Source organism: Medicago sativa, chromosome 1 (genome assembly GCF_051527215.1).
Source record: "Medicago sativa cultivar Bolivia chromosome 1, Bolivia_mono, whole genome shotgun sequence".
Lineage (NCBI taxonomy): Eukaryota > Viridiplantae > Streptophyta > Magnoliopsida > Fabales > Fabaceae > Medicago > Medicago sativa.
Window position 1 is genome coordinate 29,988,873 of NC_140749.1, and position 19,521 is coordinate 30,008,393.

A 19,521-nucleotide genomic window follows, 5' to 3' on the forward strand; every position below is an offset into this window, starting at 1 on the left:
CAGTAAGACACAAAACTCTTCTTTTTCTCTTATTCATTCTAGAACTTTGTATTATTGCTTTATTTTTAGGTTTCACCTACGAAGTACAGACTCAGACACGAATACCAAACACAAGATTGCACGTCGACATCGATAATAATTTAAAAAAATGATATAGTTCAATATAATCATATATATCGGTGTAGTATCATTGTCGGATAAAATAAGTATCCGATATTGAAACACGTCTAATCCTAAAAGTTTCACATGCAATCCTATGTGATGAGACTATATTTGAGAATTATAAGCATGGTTACCTCTTTTGATAATGAATATATTATTTTATTGGATAAACAACTCGGATTAATGTTGTAGTGCTTGCTCTGCAATCGTAAATCTCTACAACATTATGCCGGTGGATTTTTTATGCAGCTTTTGGCCGGTCATTTCCGACAAAAGTAGTGTCAAATAGTCCATCTTTTCTTGAGATAAATTAATCAATAAAAATTGATTTATTTGGTTCATAATAATACATCAACTTTAATTGATTCATATGTTACTGATAAAAAAGGCGATATAGTATATGATATTGATAATGGTTCAATGATTAAAATGTGATTAATTTAATTAAAATTGTAGTTAATTAAACTAAATAATTAAACATAATTCAACATGATCTAGTTTAACCATATATTTAGTTGAATTAACTATATTTTGCACGTGATTGATCGAGTATCGCACATGTAAGGAAAAATGGATGGCCATGAAACATGTTTTGATATGATATATCTCACAATTTCACATATGATAAAAAAATTGTATAAATAAAAGAGAGAATATAATTTTTATAATATAATCTTTATCATATAATAGATAGATAAGTATATAAATGACACTCGTTAACTATAAATCAAAAGTATGAAGATGAGAGAGAACTTAAAGAGAGAAACTCTAGGGAGCACACAAGACAAAACGGTTTTCGATGGGGGAATGGGTCCACGGGGACTAAACAGGTTTCACTGGCGAAACAACAGTGACCTGGTTACTTCTAGCTTAGACAAAATCACCACTCTCTTCAGTGACCTGGTTACTTCTAGCTTAGACAAAATCACCACTCTCTTTTTTTTTTACAAAATTTTTGGATCATGCAAACATTTCTGACCTTTAGAAGTTGTTCGCACGTTTTGGACGAGTGGGAGAAGTCTTTGTTTCGAGAAAACTGAAAAAATGGGGCCGTCGATTCTGGTTTGTAAAATTTAAAGAAGTCAGGGATGAATAAGATTCTGGAAAAACGCTTGAAAAGGTCAGTTTAGGAAAAGACGAAGCTAAAAGTAAACCAGGCTCCCTTTGGTAGAGATGAAGGAAAAAGAAAAGAACAGAAGAATGAGGAAAGGAATGTGGATTATGGGTGTACAATGGTGGGGGAAAATTCCTTTAAAGAGGCGGGTGACTAATGAGATAGAAGGAAGGGAAGAAGATCTGATGACCAGGTCATGTTTGAAGTTTCATTCGAGATCAGTGATGTTAGAGGAGCTACAAGATTACTTCGTGGGGGTGTTATCTTTTAACATATAAGGTAGAACTATCTAAAACTATTTGGTTTTGGAAGAATTAATAATTATGAGAGCAATATAAATGGGGAGGATATGGTATTGTTGAAACCCTTGGTACCAGAAGATATCGAGAGAGCACAATTGGCACACAAGCAATGGTGGGATACTACTTTCTCTCAAGTTCGATGATGGTCTCCTCAAATGGAGTCAACATGAAGAAGGGTTTGGCTAAATGTGTATGTGATCCCACTTCATTTAGAGGATGAAGGTTTTTTAAATTTCCAGGGTCTAAGTTTGGTACTTTCCTTGATTTTGATGAAGCTATGATATAACTGAGAAGATTGGATATGGCACGGATACATTTTAGTATAGGAAGAATGGGGCTGATTGACAGATTTCTAAGGATAAAAGTGGTGGGTGAAGTGTTTAATTTGTGGGTGGTGGAGGAAGGGAGGAGTTTGGAGGTTAATAGGGTGGAGGTTCATAACGAAGGTGAGTTTGACGGTGGTGGCGCCGCCTATGTTGATGGTGGTGTGGAGGGGGATGAGGAAATAATGGTTTCAGGTGAGAGTGATGGAACCCTAGTCTCTTATGATTTCGTACAACTAGGGGAACATGGAAACAATCCTATGTTTAGGACAACCAATGCTATCATGGGGAAAAAGGTAGGGATGGATATGACCTTCTTGTTTGCCGATATGACAAGAACAATGATAAGTTAGAGGGGGTGAATAACTTTTCCCTTTTTTCTAAATCTTTTTCGAAAGCGCGGTTTTCTAAAACTTCTTTTGAAATAAAATGACTATATAAAATTATGCAATATCCTCAATGATAAAAGAATAAGAAATGACACAGTAATTCAACTTAGAATGAGGTATCCACTATTGAATTGTAATTTATCAATAAATTATTAATACACATTATAATCCACAAAACCAATAACTATTTCAAACCAAACCTAATCTTAAACAAGAAATCAATATCACAAGAAACTAACAACTTTGAGATAATCAACTAGTTAATCACTAATATGAAAGGTGATTGAATTAATAGCTCAATAATATTCTTGACAATAGGGTTTTAGAAATTATTCAATCACAAACCATATAGCAATTAACCTAATTAATCAACATCATATATCAAAGTAAATTTGGAGAAATTAAAGAATAAAGAAAAAGAGAACACCAAATTTATGAAGGCTCCCATATCGTCCTCGCTAAGGGAAGATCCTCTCTTCGTAGAAGAAAACGCCTCTTCTACGAACTTCAACTAGAATGTTGAAAATGTTTACTAGAATTAATCACAAGGTTCCTTCAATATATGAATCACCCACAATCCTAAATCTTTCTACACTATGAAACCACTCAGATGCCTCTAATCTTTAAGCTCATTGAAATTGGATGAATCCCAAGGTCTTTAGATTGAGATATATAACATGCAATCCTTCGACCTTCTTACCCAAGGAATCTTTTATGCTATGACAAATTAAGATCATACATGATAGCCATATGTGCTTATTTTTGCATAAAGCCCTACAATAGATACAATTAGGGCTTATTTGTGCCTAAAGGTCCAGAAGCATTACTACGACCAGAAAAATTAAAAATAAATAAGAAATTTAAACCATAACTATATAAAGAAATTGCATTAATGAATTCGAACAAATAAACAAAGTTTCATCTTATAACCCTAATCAGAGGAAGTTTAGTTGCTCATGGCAATAGAAAACATAAACAAGAAAGAATTAGAAAACATACTCTAAAGGGAGAAAATTGAAAGAAACCATATCTTCATCCTCCTTAATGATAGACTTGCTTTTGTGTTCACACCTTGCACCGTCTGGTTTATGAATGAATAATGTTTGTGAGGGGTCTCTATATACAGACAAGTTTTGAACCAGGTTGTTGGGCTTTCTCCACGTTTTTTGTCTTGAAATATAAGTCAGAAAGGCGTTGGGCGTCTTCTGAGGTGCATGGGATAGAAGCAAAACTGCATTCAGGAAGTGCCATGCGCCTGGGGCGCATGGCGCCGAATCTTTGCCTTAAAATGTTGTTTTCTTTGTACGTTGAGTGATAATCTTCCATGCTTTCATCTTGGGACCTGGGACATTATTACCCCACACTATATTGTCTTCAAAACCCTTCTTGAACTCTTTTCTTTTTCATTCTTTTCCTTCCATAACACCATGTGATGTCTTGATATGCCAATTTACATGATATCTCACTAAATTGACTCAAAATGAAAATAATGCTAAATGTTCCATAAACCATAATCAATTCCTCTAAAATATCTCTAAAATGACCTCAAACTATACTAAAACGACTCAAAAACACAACTAAAATATCATAAAATACCTTGTCATTAGTGTTTCTAAACCTTCATTGGTTAGGGCTCACCTAATAAAATTGGGAGCAATAGTCATCGAAGAGATTTAGAGACCAGGAAATTGGGCTAACTATTTTGTACAAAGGTATTGAAATCAAGTAATCAATAGCACCAGGGGCGGACCTGGACTTCCAATATCAGTGGGGCAATATTTTTTTGTCAAATGATTAAATAATACAATATAATAAGAAGTTATATTAAAAGTGGTTGTAGCAACCAAAAAGTACAAAACAAATGCTATATTTTCCATTTGCAGGTATGCGAGAAGGATCTGTTTCTAATATTTCAAAGTCGATGACTTTGTTACTCTCACTACTACTACTAGGTTTGTCTCTAGGCTTAACCGGAAAACAATTCTTCATCCTAATTCAAAAAAACAAATCAATGTAAGAGGAATACTACTGTAAGAATACAAAAATTTCTAGGCAGTAACCTCTAAAACACTTTCCTCCCGAGATTCTACTGCGTTCTCTTTAAGAACATCTTTCATTGTTACGCTGCAAGAATTCTATAATTGTTTTGCTGCAAGAATTCTATAAGTAAATATGTTTCTCATATGAAATTTTTCAATATGTATAACCTGAAAGTAAATATATTTCTAATCATATATCTCCAATCCTAATTCATAGTTTAAAGATATAAATAAACTTCAGAATATTACTGTAACTTAGTATGCAGTAAGCAGGACAATGTAAGAGAATTCATAGAAAGTATATTGACAGCAATAAATCACCACTTTTGAGGATTACTAATTACTACACTATCAATATAAAATCAACAAACAAAACAATACATTCTAATTCAATTTCAACTTCAAACAATATAAAACCAATTTTAGTAACCAAACCCTAAAAGTTAAAATCAATTTCAATTTCAATTTCTGTACTTTTATCACTATTACTCTCACTATCTTAATTCAATTTCGATTTCAATATCAAGATTCAATTACTCTCACTAATACTATCAATTTCAGTATAGTAATTCCAAATCTGATCTGAAAGAGAAGAAGAGAGGAGATGGGCATCGATTGGCCGACTGAGAGAGGAGATGAGATTGGGTAACCGGCTGTGAGAGGAGAGAACTGATGGACGGTTCATTGGTGGTGATGGTTGTGGACTGGTCGTGTGTTGTTTGTTGGATTCTGAATCACGTTTTGCCAAAGAGAAGAAGAAGGAACAAAAAATACGCGTGGTATTTTTCATAGAAAATTGCTTTTTTGACATTTAAAACGTCATATTGACACATGGAAATGACGTTTTTACCCCCGGTGGTAGTTAACTACCGCTGGATTGATCCGGCGGTAGTTAACTACCGATGTACACCAACACAACTTAAAAAGAAAGACATTAAAAAAAAAAACTCCAACGGTAGTTAACTACCGTGGAGTATAATCAAAGTTTTATGATAACACATGCTCTGTTTCATCTCCTCTGCTTTTCCAACCTCCAAAGAAAACATTAACAAACACAACACAATATTGAATAAATTACTATTAAACTTGATTAACAAGTACTAATTCTTGTTTTCAATAACAGTTTCACTACATGAAGATTCTCATATAGTTGTTATACAAAACCAAGAACAAGAAATAAAGATAACAAAATAGCAGTGGCAATCATCCCTATCAATTTCTTCTCCACAACGATTAGTAATATGGATAGTAAGGTAGAATAGGATCAGGCGGTGGTGGAGCACCATAAACACCACCACCGTTGTTATTATTGTTGTTGCCGTTGTCACCGCCGCCGCTACCGTAAGGTGGTGTTGGATTATAAGGGTAATTGTTATTACCAGATGGTGGTGGATATGGTAATCCATATTGTGGTGGTGCTGGTGGAGCTGTTGAAACTGAAGAAGTTGGATTTGTAGGAGTGACGATGGTGGGTAACATGGATAGGGACAAGGGGTGTCAGATTTTGTTGTGGTTGGAAAACAGAGGAGTGTTATTGAGAGGAAGGAGAGAGTGGAAGTGGTTAAGTTAAAGATAGACATGTTTGGATGGAATTAAAAAGATGGTAAAATGATTAAGGGAAATGAAGAAGGGAAGGGAAAGGAACAAGTGGTTGTGTAGTGATGAGAATATGTGAAGGTGATGAAACAAAGTGAGTGAGTTGGAAAATGGAAATAAAACTGAGTGGGCTGGACTAATAATAATAATAATAATAATAAAATTGGGCCTGAGCTGGTGTGGCTATTGCCACACCCTGCCTTGCTCAGGTTCGCCCTTGAATAGCACTGTATTCACAGTTGTTAGTTACTCGAATAATTATGGGAAGGAAATCTACATGACCTAGTCACTTTCTCACTCTCTGAAGGAATCAAAACTAATAATACTGCCAAGTGCAAAACCCCTATTTTACTTTAAACACCCTAATCATAATCGTAGTCGTCAAGTTGAAACTACATCATCCATGTGAAGACGAACTCTTTTATAAAGATTACTACCTATACTAGTATTTTGTCACGACTTTGTTTCGTTTGTATTCAACATTCTACACATGAAATGCACATTAAAGAGCAAATCATTCTCTTATATTCTTTTTGTCACCATAAAAAATGAAAATTAGAGTCCACTCTTCTTCGAACGAACTTAATTCTAACATACCAGTCCTTAGAGCTTTGATTCCATCCAACTTACCTCTTCGTTTTATGCACACGTGAAAATAACCTATATTCAAGCACATTCTCTTAACTACCTCAATCGAAACCATTGATAAGTTATTACATCGATCTTTCCTCTTAAGAAACTCTCACAATTGTTTAAACAAAGACTTCTGATTTTCAACTTCAACAATTGAAATACCTCGATCTTCATATTGCAAATCGACCACATTAGTAGTATTCTCCACCAACTTTTGAATGAATTTTAACCTCTATTGCTCCATACACCTCCCTATTCCACTTTTTTATCACCCCTTTCAAGCCCTTGAGCATCTCCTTTAGGACATACCTTATCATACCTGTGAAGGACTAGTTCCTCCATGTATCTTCTGCTAACTCTATGAAACTATTATTCTTGAGATAATGATTGTTAGAAGGAAACAGCTTCAGACTTCAATCTTTCAAATTATACTTGTTTGGAAGACAATTATACTAGAGAGTAGATTCTCTTCATTGAAAATATCTCATACATGTTTTTTCCTATCAATAAAAAGATATTTAAACATGTAAACTTAATAAAAATTGATAAATTTAAAAGTTTATAAATCATTAATTTGATTCAATTGAAGGAATAGATCTCAAGTTTAATTAATATTTAATGTTAATATAAAAATTATTTACACTTCTTTGTCCATCAAATCATATTTTAGCAGTCCTCGTGAGCTTAACTCAGTTGGTAGGGACAACGCATAAAATATGCAAGGTCCGCGGTTAGAACCCTGGCCGCCACCAAAAAAAAAAATCATATTTTAGCAAATAGATAATTGTGAGGAACCACTATATAAAAAAGAGTGAATAAATAAAATAAAAAAGGCCTAGGCTGGGCTGACCTATGGTCCACATGAATCAGGTCGGGCTCTAGAATATGAGACTCAATTATAAACGAGTTTGGTTGAGCTGATCCATTTATCTAACCAGGTCGAGCTGGGCTAACCTATTTGACAGCTCTAGACTTATACTCAACAACATATTAAATTATCAATTTCAGATAATTTCAACAATATAATTTGAATTTAAATCACCTATAAATCTTAAGTAGTACTTTTTTTTACATAAATAAATGACATTCATTTATTCAAATTGATAGAGTACATAGATACAATACAAACTCAAAATTGCTAAAAACAAAATGGATGAATTTGCAAACAAACTCACAACATCCATGTTAATAGCATAAAACGGCAAAGTCAAGTGTCTGAAATACATATGTCTCCAAATCTATAACTCTGAAGACGTTTGATTGAATCTCCACTTGATCAAAGTTAATCATTCAACCCAAATCAAATAAAAACCTCATTGATATATGAAATTCAAAACAAATTGTACAAAAACGGGAAATCAAAACTACGAACAATGTGACCAAATCATAAAAACATACGAAATAAGATTGAAAATATGTGGAAACCACCTATTTAACTAACAGAGAAACAAAAACAATTTTGAAAGATGACTTCGGAAAAAAAATTGAGTAACCATCCTTTTTTCGTAGATAAAAAGAAGAAAAAATTGATGACAACAAGGGTTCAATAAAGTTCAAAATTTGGAGCAATTAATTTTTATGGCAAATTATTCTTTCTTCTTTTTAAAAATTTGTGTCATTTTGTTTGGACATTGGCTATAATCATACTCGTGTTTGTGATGTTGGAAAGGGGGATTTGTGAGGGAGGTTTTGACGGAGGACAAATGGTATTAAATTAGTACTTAATACTTATATTCTGCTTCTAATTTGGACTATAAAAAATAAGTTAGAAAGGTAAACTTTCACCATTTTAAATATCAAATAGCTGTTTATTTTAGTTTTATAGAAGAAAAAAAGTCTACGTAGTCAATTATTTATACACATATGTATGTGTATGTGTACGAGTACGTACTGAATGGATTAGGTTGATAAGAATTACTCCTCAAATCAAACATTGATGAATTAATATAGTGAACCGAGAAAATGACGTGCTCCCACCTGGCAACTTGCACGCTACCCCACAAAACCCTAATTTCAAATAATCTCCCAAAGAAAGGGCTTTTGCTTTTTATTTTTTATATAAAAAAAGGCAGAGCTTGTTGAAACTTGTATGTTCATCATGTTGCCATTGTTGCCATTCTGGCAACTATATATAATTTCATAAACAAGAAAGCAAAGGAAGAAAAAACACAATCAAAGAGTGAAATTAGAGTAAAGTACATAAAAAGCTATAATCGTACACAAATAAATGGATAAGTTCCTAATACTAATTAAACGAGGAGAAACTCCTAGGCACAAAATTTAGACACATTTATAAAAAAAATACTAGGTTGAAAAAGAAAAAATTTAATAATGTATAATTTAAAATAACTAAGTTATATGTATTTCTATGCATGTGTCCAAAATCTTGTGACTATAACGAGAAAAAAATACCGAAATTTTAAGAACATTATAAGAAACTCTTTTATAAAAAATTAGAATTTTTAAGCATGTAATAAATTAAATATAAATTTTTTTAAACTTCAAAATTTCAAGATAAAATTAATGAAAATTTTGAGCAAATTTTTTGGAGATGAACTTTTATAATGATTTAAACAAGTCTTTAAAAAATCATTCAAAAATTTAAAAGTGTAAGCATAATTAAACAAATTTTAATTTAACAAGGACTAAGATGATTTGTTGAAATTTTTTATTGGGACCAAAACATGTCAATTTTTTTTATCAGAACTAAAAACGAAATTGACTATATTTATAGAGGCGAAAAACTTATTTAAACAAATAAAAACTATAATTGAAGTCGAAGTTGCCACAAACAATACATATGAAAGTAGCTAAAGTGCTTATTTCAATAAATTGAACCGGAATGTACCACTGCAACTATTGATTAAGGGATATGATGCATTTGACCCTTTAATTAATTTTTTAAGGACTTCAATTAAAATTTTATTTTCAATAATAAATATTACAATTTTTTTTAATCATTACAATTAGTTGCAAATAACTAACGAGTAGTAAGAGTCTTGCCTTGTAGGCTTAAGGAATTATATATTCAAATCTCTTTGGAACATTATGGTGTTTTTTGATTCATGTAGCCGATCATATTTAATAGGATAAGACTTGATTGTTGTTATTGTATGAAAGTGTTGTATTACTTCTTTGAACTTTAATCGATATCACATAAAGTATATTTATGTTCGTTCATGATTTTGTGAGAGGTTTAATTTTACGTCCGTTCGATGTTTTTTTAATTGTGAATGAAAGTTTAAATGAGTTGAATTTCATAATTAGCGTATTTGTTGTGTCCACTAATATCACTTCTTAATATTACAATTTTAAAATCAAAACAAATCAAATAATGTTAATAATAATAATAATATTAAAATAATAAAGAACACTTCCTGTTAATGATAATCGTCTGATCAACCATCACTAAGTCCTTTTGCATCTTATGATGAAACCATCTCTTTTACTTAATTAATAAATAATTAATCTCACTTTCATATCACACACACACACACTCCTTTACTTGATTCCCTTGAGTCATTGAATCTAATTCCTCACCTCTAACTTCTAAGCACCTCTCTTTAGTTTTTCCTTTCTCTTCTCTCTCTTTTAATTTATCTGTGTAGCTAGTGAAAGAGCATCTTTGTATTTCATATAATTTGTTTTTAGGTAATAGATAGATAGACACAAGAACAAACCCTTTGTTTTTCTTATATCATGAGTTGTTAAGGTTTGACTTTCCTTATCTCTTAAAATCAAAATAGACAAAACAAAAAACTTCTATTTACCCAATTTTCCCAGCAAGTTGCAAGAAGAAGCTGCAGTCCAATATAGAATAAGTCAATTGCTATCTGTAAGAAGAAACTTTGAGCTTTAAATTGAATTTTTCTTACCTAAACAATAACATCACCATCATTTTCTTATTTTCTTTGCTTCTCCTGAAAAGGAAAAGGAAAATTCTCATCAGAAACAAAAATTCTGGTATTGTTATTTTCTTACCTCTATATTTTGGGTTTGAGTATCTCTTGTACTTTATCGTAAAAAATCAACAGCAGTTCTGGCTAATCCGTGGTGGACAGGACATCAGGTAGGATTACCTGGGGTGGTGGATCATCCCCACCACCCGTCAGGTAATCCACCTGGTTTTATGAACAAACGTCCCCACACCGAACTTTTCATCAACGAAACCAAAAGAAGAGAAGATGAAGAAGACGATGAAGAAAGAGACGACGATGAACCAAAAGAAGGTGCAGTTGAAATTGGAAACCGAAGACCAAGAGGAAGACCACCAGGTTCAAAAAACAAACCAAAACCACCAATCTTCGTAACAAGAGACAGTCCAAATTCACTGAAAAGTCATGTGATGGAAGTATCCTCTGGAGCAGATGTAGCTGAAAGTGTAGCCCAGTTTGCAAGAAGGCGACAACGCGGCGTTTGTGTTCTAAGTGGTAGCGGATCAGTTGCAAATGTTACCCTTAGACAACCAGCAGCACCAGGAGCTGTTGTAGCACTTCATGGAAGGTTTGATATTCTATCGTTAACCGGAGCTTTTCTACCGGGACCTGCTCCTCCAGGCGCAACCGGACTCACAGTGTACTTAGCCGGTGGACAAGGTCAAGTTGTTGGTGGAAGTGTTGTTGGACCTTTGATTGCTGCTGGACCTGTTATGGTTATTGCTGCTACTTTTGCTAATGCTACTTATGAAAGATTGCCACTTGAAGAAGATGAGGAAGAAGGTGGTGGTGGTGGTGGGGTCCATGGAGGACATCATGTTGCTGGTGGTGGTAATTCCTCTCCTCCTGGAATTGGAAGTAGTGGCGGTGGCGGTGGCGGAGGTGGGGGCCACATGCAATCTGGCCACCTTCCAGATCCATCTTCTATGCCTTTGTATAATTTGCCACCAAATCTTCTTCCTAATGGTGGTCATGTGGGACATGAAGCTTTTCCATGGCCTCATGGAATTAGGCCACCCTACTGAAAAATATGAGATGATTACAACTTACAAGAAATTGAAGAAAGGAGTTATCAAGTGTTTTTAGAGTAATGGAATAAATATATATGTAGTATTATAGTGTTTGTGATGAAAATGTGATGAGAAGTGAGAAGAGGAAGCAATGTTATTATATGATTTTATCATTCCCTATGTATGTGTATATGATTATTAAGTATGAACTTTCTGTGTGTTTCCTTTTTAGTTGTGTTTTGGTTGGAATAAAAAAGATGATGATGGGTTTTTTTGTTTTTTAATTGATTTCTGATGAATTGATTATCATGTTTATATTCTCCATGATCAAGTATTTTTTTACTCCTTGTTGGTTGCTTTGTTTTTTAATTTTATTATTATTTTACTGATGAATTTGTTAGTCATTAAATACATGATGGAATTATTATTCACAAGACTTTGGAGATATGAAGTTTAAGCTTGTTTTCTTGGACTTGTTTAAATATAGTTTCTTCTATCAATCACTACTAGTTTTTATTATTATTTTTTTATTTTTTATATTTTGCTGGAAAGGAAAACATAATAAATAGAAAAAGATTCATAAGTTATTAATTATAGGCGCATTAAATTCACACTAATCTCCAGCTGTATATAGTCAACGATCCATATCATTATAGGTGCTGATCTTCAGTTATATGCCTTCCTAAAATTACTCTAGCAATATCATTGTACATTATTTGTTATTATTAGCATTACTAGGCGTCATTAATTTTAACCAATTTGTATTATAAACTAGCTGTATATATTTGCACCTATTATCAATGAAATATCAATTGAATTCTATTTCTCTATATGGTATCATCCTTCATTTTTTGCCTAACAGCATTTTTTACGATCCTAGCAATGGCTACCACAGAACCAAAAGAGTTACTAGAGTCCAACACTTCCACTCACCTTCCCATTAAACTAAACTCCTCTAATTACCCTGCTTGGTATAAACAAATTCATTCCCTTCTTGTTGCACGTGACCTTGTTGGATATGTCACTGGTGACACCCCTTGTCCCCTTGCAACAATTCAATCTGATGGTAAAACAGTGCCTAATCCTGCCTATTCCAAGTGGATCCGTCAAGACAAGCTATTGTACATTGCTTTTCTTGGTTCGTGTGATCCGGAGGCCCGCTCTGTCATGGCTTCTGCCGATACCTCACGTGATGCCTTGCTTGCACTCCAGCAAGCCTTCAGCAATCGGTCTCGCTCTCGCATCATGTCCCTTAAGGAGCGTCTCAGTTCAATCTCCAAGGGTACGCAATCGGTATCCTCTTACTTGCAATCCATTAAGTCCATTAGTGATGAGCTATCCCTTATTGGACATCCACTTGATGACCTTGATCTGGTCATTTATGCTCTCAATGGCTTGGGACCATCCTTCCGCGAATTTACAGCATCTATTCGCACACGAGACTCTCCAATACTCTTTCATGAGTTATATGACAAGTTGGTTGATTTTGAAATGTTCCTCGAACGTGAAGAACGCTTGAACACGTCTCTCCCAGTGACTGCTAATCATGTTCAGCGTCGTCGACAAGGCAACACTTACAACCGTGGCCGCAACTCTAACAATCACGTTGCTGATGCAAACAACAAGAAAGCTTCGGTTATCTGCCAATACTGTGAAAAATCTGGTCACTCGGCCAGAACCTGCTATAAGATCCACGGTTATCCTAACAAACCCCGCAATCCTTCTGCTCATGTTGCTCAAGCCACGCGTCCTTCTTATCCGCCTCCTCCTCCATCATGGCTGTTTGACTCCGGCGCTTCCCATCATATCACAAATGACATGGCAAATTTGTCCATCAAGAGTGACTACAATGGATCTGATAATCTGCAAGTTGCAAACGGTAAACACTTACCTATCACACATATTGGTTCTGCCAAAATTTCCACTCCCTCTTCTCACTTAAAATTATCAAATATTTTATGTGTTCCTACTGTCACTCAGAACCTAATTTCTGTTTCCCAGTTATGCCAAACTAATAATGTTTCTATTGAATTTTTTCCTTGGCATTTCGAGGTGAAGGATTTACGCACGGGGGAGATACTTCTGCGCGGGTTGAATGAAGATAATGTGTACAAGTTCACTCCTACATCCACTCCTCATACCTCTCTTGCCCACACTACACCCACGCTCAAGCTTTGGCATCAACGCCTTGGTCACCCTGCCTACCCAACGCTCATACATGCACTCAAAACCAATAATATTTCCTTCGGTGAATCATATAACAAATGCTTTGATTGTCTTTCCAATAAGAGCCATAAGCTCCCTTTCTCTAAGTCCTCTATATCTAGTCATTACCCACTAGAAGTTTTGTACTCTGATGTTTGGGGGCCTGCTCCCGTTAATTCCATTGATGGTTTTCGGTACTACATTATTTTTGTCGATCATTTCTCTAAATATGTTTGGCTATATCCAATGAAATTTAAATCCGATGTTTCAACAATTTTTCCCATTTTTAAAAACTTGGTGGAAAGAAACTTTAACCATAAAATCAAGACCTTATACTCTGACAATGGTGGTGAATTCATCAAACTTCGATCCTTTTTACAAAACCATGGCATCACTCATTTAACTACCCCTCCACATACCCCAGAGCACAATGGACTCTCTGAACGCAAACACCGCCATCTAACTGAAACCGCTCGGTGCCTACTAAATCAAGCTTCCCTTCCATCCAACTTTTGGACCCATGCCTTCCAAACAGCCGCTTACTTAATAAACCGCTTGCCCACCAAAGGACTTCACATGAACACACCTTATAATATCCTGTTTAACCAAGAACCCAATTACACTAAATTAAAAACCTTCGGATGTCTGTGTTTTCCTTGGTTGAAACCTTACACAAACAACAAACTTGAACCTCGGTCCGAGCCTTGTCTTTTCCTTGGTTACAGTCTAACTCAAAGTGCCTATATTTGCTATAATTTTAAATCCCACAAAACATATGTATCTAGACATGTTCAGTTTGTGGAAGATGTTTTTCCTTACTCTACTAACCTAAATCAATTCACGTCACCATCATCCCAACCAACCCTTCATGAGTCCATTCCATTGACTTTTACTACTCCCCATTCAAAATCAATTAATTCCATAAATTCACCCCATCATGTTAACTCTCCACCCTTAACAAATATATCTTCATCAGGCACACACATCACTCTATCCAATACCATTAATTCTCCAAATCCAACCAATCCCCATATTAGTTCACCAATTATTCCCACATCACCTCCCCCACCTACACTTACGACACATTCACCAAATATATCTCAACACACACCTACACACCATATCTCTCAAAGTACCACCCATGATTATGCTTCAAACTTAAACCAAACTCCTTCCATATCCAACTCCCAAATCCCACACACAACTAATTCCTCCCCAATCACACCACCTTCACGTGTTTCCAACCCATCCCCTTTAGAATCTCTTATACCCTCAACGACGGAGTGCACATTATCTTCTTCCCAATCTGCTGCTGAGGTGTCTCGTCCGGCATCCTTAACCACGACACACCCCATGACCACTCGTGGGATGAATGGCATATTCAAACCAAAGAAGATTTTTTCTGTCACCAAATATCCATTACCATCACCTGCAGAACCAACATGTGTGACTCAAGCACTTCAACATAGTGAGTGGAAGCAAGCTATGTCTGACGAGTTTAATGCTCTAATGCAAAATGGTACATGGTCCTTGGTCCCTTTTCAGCCTCATTTTAATATTATTGGAAACAAATGGGTGTTTCGCTTAAAGCGCAATCCTGATGGCTCAATTGCTCGTTATAAAGCACGTTTGGTTGCTAAGGGGTTTCACCAACGCCCTGGTATTGATTATAAAGACACTTTTAGTCCTGTAATCAAGCCTCAAACAATAAAACTGGTTCTTTGTATTGCTCTTTCCAAAGGTTGGGATCTCATGCAAATGGATGTAAACAATGCCTTCCTAAACGGCACAATATCAGAAGAGGTGTACATGTCGCAACCACCGGGGTTTATTCATCAAACTTATCCGAACCATGTATGTAAACTACACAAATCCCTCTACGGTCTCAAGCAAGCCCCGCGTGCATGGTACAATGCACTTCACTCATTTGTTGTGGAATTTGGTTTCTCAAAATCTCAAACTGATCCCTCTCTTTTCATCTATAAACAAGGAAATATTGTGGCATACTTTCTGGTATATGTTGATGATCTTTTACTTACAGGTAACGCCACCTCATTTCTTCAAAAATTCAAGACTGCTTTGGCCAATAAATTCTCTTTGAAAGATATGGGCAGCCCAAGTCATTTTCTTGGTGTGGAACTTCTTCCTACTCCCACCGGTATTTTTCTTTCTCAACAACATTATATCAGAGATATATTAGTCAAAGGTAACATGATTGATGCTAAACCGGTGTTCACTCCTATGTCCACTTCGTGCTCCCTCACATCTGATGTTGACACACCCAATTGTGATCCATCTTCCTATCGTAGCATCATTGGTTCATTGCACTACCTGTCTATAACTCGCCCTGATGTTGCATTTGCCGTGAATAAATTATCTCAACACATGCAGGCTCCCAGTGTCATCCATATGCAGGCACTCAAACGTGTATTGCGGTATCTCAAACAAACAATAGCACATGGATTGCATCTGACTCGGACTAAAACTCTTAGTCTAACCGCCTTTTGTGATGCAGATTGGGGCGGTGACACAGTTGATAGAAAATCCACAGGAGCTTACATTGTCTATCTTGGTCCCAATGCCATATCATGGTCATGTAAGAAACAATCCACAGTTGCACGATCATCAACCGAGGCAGAGTATCGCGCCATTGGCTCAACCACCACCGAGATATTATGGTTGCAACAACTCTTACTAGAACTTGGTATCGACATAGCTCAACCTCCAACAATTTTTTCTGATAATATTGGTGCCAATTATTTGTGTGCGAATCCGGTTTTTCATACGCGAATGAAGCATTTAGCGATAGACTATCATTTTGTTCGCGAACTTGTTGCTAAAAACGAACTTCAAGTCTCTCATGTTCCCTCCAGTCACCAACTTGCAGATCTTCTCACCAAGCCACTTTCTCGAAGACAACATGAGTTCCTTACTTCCAAGATTGGAGTCGTTGATCCCTCCTCCATCTTGCGGGGGCGTATAGGCGCATTAAATTCACACTAATCTCCAGCTGTATATAGTCAACGATCCATATCATTATAGGTGCTGATCTTCAGTTATATGCCTTCCTAAAATTACTCTAGCAATATCATTGTACATTATTTGTTATTATTAGCATTACTAGGCGTCATTAATTTTAACCAATTTGTATTATAAACTAGCTGTATATATTTGCACCTATTATCAATGAAATATCAATTGAATTCTATTTCTCTATATTAATTTCTCATACAATTTTCCCCATAAAACTCTAAGAAATTATATTTTTATATTTCAAGGCACAGCATAACTGATTCTTAGGGTTTGTGAATTTAAGCTTTGCTAGTGTACTTTGCTTGTGTGACTGCAAAACATCATGAAAGCAAATATAGCTATTTTGCTTTTTCTTATTCTCTTCATCTCTTTCTCTCTCTTATATCTCTCTGCTTCCTGTCTGCTCATTATATTATTTGAATCCATCTCAGCAGCAGTTTACTGGTTAGTTTTTTTTTTTTTTTTTTTGTGGTGATTTTACTGCTTAGTTAATAAAAGTATCTCTAATAAAAAAATTGTTCGTGAATAAAATTATATTATATATATAAAATAAACTCATGTAATTCTAGTCTACACATTTTGGTCTACTATTTCTATCTATAGTTAAATGAATCAAATCTAAGGATACTAACTAGGTTTGTTTCCAAATAGTTTAAGTACTTAAATATCTTTTTGCCTAGTATAAAATAGGCCGCATATATTTTTTGTCATTTAAATTTGACAAAAATACCAGATTAATCTTTTAATTTTTTTAAGTTTTAAATAGATTCTTTACGTTGTTAATTTAACGCAGCATTACCAATTTAAAGACCTATTTAAAACTTAAAAACTTAAAAAACTTAAAATAGGTATATTAAATTAACAACTTAAAGAACTTATTTAAAACTTCAAAAAAACTAATCTGATATTTTTGTCAAACTGAAAGGACAAAAAGAACTATTTGACCTATAAAATATATTCACTTTCAAAGAGAAATTTGAATTAATTACGTACAATAGACTTTTTTCTTATCTTAAAATATCTATTCGACTCGTAAAAACATCACATTCAATCTATTATACATTGATCTAAGTGGAAATAGATATAGATTTTTGGGTTAAACTAGTAAGATACCCGTGCATCCGCACGGGTACCCGTTGGTGTGGATGATTTATTTAATTTCAAGTTTTTTTATATGCAAGTTTACACAATAATGATATCAACTTATATAATTTTTCTCCAAAAAACAATATCAACATATATGATTTTGAAATATGTTTGCCAAATTAAAATATCAACTTGGAAAAATATTTCTTTCATTCTTTGAAAAGAAACTTTAAAAAATACTTTTTAGCAATGAAGATCTGTCTTGTGTATAATAATTATTTTAAATTTTTAGCAATGACAACTTGTTCATGTATAATCTTTATTTTAAAATTTGTATCATCAACGACTTGCCCCGTGTATAATCTTTATTTATTTATTTTTTTGTAAAAAAAAAATTATATCGTTGATGACTTGCCACATGCTTAATAATTATTTTAAAGTTTTTTACCAATGACAACATGGCATGTGTATAATTCGTATCAGAGACGACTTGGCCCATGTATAATAATAATTTTTAAATCTAACATTGACAATTTGTACCGTGTATAAAAATTAATTTATAATATATCAGTGATGACATGTCACATGTTTAATAATTATTTTAAAATTTATATCAGCAATTACTCGTCTCTAGTATTAAAAAAATTAAATTTTTTTTATCAATGACAACATATCCCGCGTATAATACAAATTTTTAAATTTTTAAGAGTGACAACTATTTCCTTAAAAGAAAAGTGACCACTTTTATTGTGCATAATGATTATTTTAAAATTTGTAATAACAACGACTTGTTCAATGTATCTCTAAAAAAACGACTTTTTTTTTTTTAAGAGGCTAAAATGAAATTGTATTACCACCTCAAAATGGCCTTCCCAGCACAAGGTGTGCTAAGGAAGAAACACCAGAATTCAAACAGTGTCACATATATAATCACATGGCAAAGCCAATCCGCAATGGCGGACAAAACAACAAAGAAACTAACAATTAACCTATGCCGAGAATAGTAAACGGACGAAGCCACCAACCATGTAAAAAAACGACTTGTTCCATGTACATTAGTAATTTAATTATTTATTTTGATGGAAATTATTTTAAAATTTATATGTATGACGACTTGTCTCGTGTATAACAATTACTTTTAAATTTTGAATAGTGACAACCTGTCTTATGTGTAATATTTATTTTAAAATTTGCATCATTGACGCTTTGTCTCATGTTTAATAATTATTTTAAAATTTATATCAGTGACGACTTGTCCTGTGTATAAAAATTATTCTTAAATTCGTATCAGCAAAGACTTGTCCCATGTATAATAATTATTTTAAACTTTCAGCAGTGGCAAATTGTCCTATGTATCATATTTAGTTTAAATTTTGTATCACCAACAACTTTCCCCATGTATAATAATTATTTTTAAAGTTATATCGTTGTTGACTTTGTAACATGCATAATAATTATTTAATTTTTTTTATCAAGGACAACATGTCATGTTTATAATTTGTATCAGTGACGATTTGGCCAGTGAATAATAAGTTTTAAATTTATCAGTGACAACTTATCATGTGTATAACAATTATTTTATAATATATATCAGTGATGACATGTCACATGTTTAATAATTATTTTAAAATTTATATCAGCGACGACTTGTCTCTTATGTTATAATTTTTTTAAATTTTTTATCGATAACAACA

At 33.9% G+C, this 19,521-nt stretch overlaps 1 pseudogene across 1 annotated transcript; it reads left to right on the forward strand.

The window, feature by feature from the left end:
* The first annotated feature begins 10,043 nt into the window (after positions 1–10,043).
* LOC146954151 (AT-hook motif nuclear-localized protein 20 pseudogene) lies at positions 10,044–11,787 on the forward strand (annotated as a pseudogene). The gene has a single exon (XR_015012049.1). The product of XR_015012049.1 is annotated as an AT-hook motif nuclear-localized protein 20 pseudogene (transcript).
* Positions 11,788–19,521: the final 7,734 nt, after the last annotated feature.